Raw genomic sequence first — 2,510 nt, 5'->3', positions numbered from 1 at the left:
AGGGGTAGCCCTGCTGGCTGCAACATGAATGTAACCAATCATCCAATAGGTGCGTTCATCCTATATATGTAAACTACAATATCAAAAATCTCACAATCACATGTAGTATTACAATTAGTGTATACATAATAGACTTGTTGGAATCCATGTATCTATACCATCTTATTCCACATTCCTCAGTTATTTTAATGCACCCTAATTACTCATGTTTTGCAAGTATCTTCTCTAAACCAATTGGAGTTGGAAACATGTTGTCTCTTGAATTACTTGAACCTGTATTATCTTTAGAAAGAGATCGCGCTTTTACCACTATTTAAAGGAAAAGAAGTGGGGGTCATCTTTTAATTACTCAGAGCGTTTAGTTGAAGAAAGCTGAATAGTCCTATAAAAAATAATGCATTTCTGAATCGCTGTTTAATCCTTCTTTAAAACTCCTACAGCGACTAATCCATCTTGCTTCCTCTTTCCTGATATTTAGTTCCCAATCTCCCCCTCTTACATTGGGTTCAATTTTTTGGAGACCATGGAACTTGAAATTTTTTTGGCCCTCATGACATGTTTTTATGTGCACAAAGATAGGTGATTTGACATCTTCATTCAAAATTGCTCTTCCATGTTCCTGCATGCGGATCTTTAGAGCCCTCTTAGTGCTCCCTTTATATACTTTATTGCATGCGCAAATCAGTGCATATAAACACTCCTGTAGTGTTGCAGTTAATGAACTGTTTAATTTGATACATTCGAGTACTATTGTATCGAAATTCCTTGGTCTTGTTAAGCCCCCAAGGACACATATTGCATCCACCACATGTGTAAAATCCATTAGGGGTGACAGGCATCCAGTTTGGTCTAGAATGTTTATTAGGCTGAACATAATTTCTCGTAATCAGATTGCTGATACTGGGGCTACGTCTATATACAATTTTTGGTGTTGCTCCAATTTCTCCCAATAAACCTGGCACACCCATTAGCAAATGCCAATTCTTTTTCAAAATCCTGAAAATTTTATTTTTATCAATATTGTGTGTTGTTACAAATGCCATCGGTCTCCTTAATTTTTTATCTTTAAGTTTAGGCGCCAGTGTGGTTTGTCTGTTTAGCTGACCTATTTTGTTAGATGCAAAATCCAACATTTTTTTGGAATACCCTCGATTTTTTAGTCTGTTCCTGAGCTTTTTAATTTCAGACACAAAATCATCATCATTAGTACAATTTCTTCTGATTCTCACCATTTCTCCGAATGGTATGCCCTTGATAACTGATTCTGGATGTGAACTGTCTGCCCTTAAGATAGAATTGGTTGCTGTCTCTTTTCTGAAAAGTTTGCTCCCTATAGAATCTCCCACTACAAAGAGTTCTACATCTAAGTATTCAATCTTTTCATGTTGAAAATTCATAGTTAGTGTTACATTAAATGAATTATCATTTAGGAAGGTTAAATACTCCTCCATCTGCTGTTTACTGCCTCTCCACAAAATTAGAATGTCGTCTATAAAACGACCCCAGAAAAGAATATGGTCTGTCCAGTTGGCGGCTCTCCGGCTCCAGGCGTGCTCCCTCTCGTACCAACCCATGAAGAGGTTGGCATAAGAGGGAGCAAACCTGGATCCCATCGCCGTGCCCCTGATTTGGTGATACCATTCATTTTGAAAAAGAAAATAATTGTTATTAAGTATGAGAGAGCTCATGGCCACAAGCATTTCAGAGTGTTCTATTAAACTGGCACTTCTCTTTCCCAAAAAATGTTTCAAGGCTGTTTCTCCTGTGTCATGGCTAATGCATGTGTATAACCCTACCACATCTAGGGTTACAAAACTCATACCTTCCTCCCACACTACATTCTCTAGTTTATTCAAAATATCCATGGTGTCCCTAACATGGGAGGGTAAGTTAAGTACTAAGGGTTTTAAAAACCCAACAACAAATTCAGAAAGGTGTTCCGTCAAGCTCCCTATGCTGGAGACTATCGGTCTTCCCGGAGGATCGTTTCTAGACTTATGTATTTTTGGTAAAGTATACAAAAAGGGATAAGTGGGATTCACAATTCGTAAGTACTTGAACTCCGCTTCATCTAATAGACCAGCCTCCTTCCAAGAGAAGAGACGTTCTGCTATTTTTTGCCCAGCATTTGGTATGGGATTCTCATCTAATTTGTGATAGCAGGACTGATCTGATAATTGTTTGATTATTTCAGCACAGTATTTAATTTTGTCTAGTACCACTATATTCCCTCCTTTGTCTGTCTCCCTTACTACGATCGATTCGTCATTCCTAAGTGTTCTTATGGCCAATCGTTCCTCTCTGGTTAAATTGTCAGTAATTACACCCCAACTTTTTCGAGTGCGCTTGTCTCTGTCCTTAAATTGGTGTAAATCTTCTAACGTTTTTTGTTTAAATATGTCAATTGCAGCAAACTGACTTCATTGTGGGGTGAATTTAGATGCATACGCAAACCACTAGTCAAATTGTAATTAGTTTCTACACCCAATAAGTCAGCAACATCCATTGTA

The sequence above is a fragment of the Lissotriton vulgaris genome, unplaced genomic scaffold (assembly GCF_964263255.1).
Source record: "Lissotriton vulgaris unplaced genomic scaffold, aLisVul1.2 SCAFFOLD_2957, whole genome shotgun sequence".
Taxonomy (NCBI): Eukaryota; Metazoa; Chordata; class Amphibia; order Caudata; family Salamandridae; genus Lissotriton; species Lissotriton vulgaris.
Note: the sequence above shows the minus strand (reverse complement) of the source record.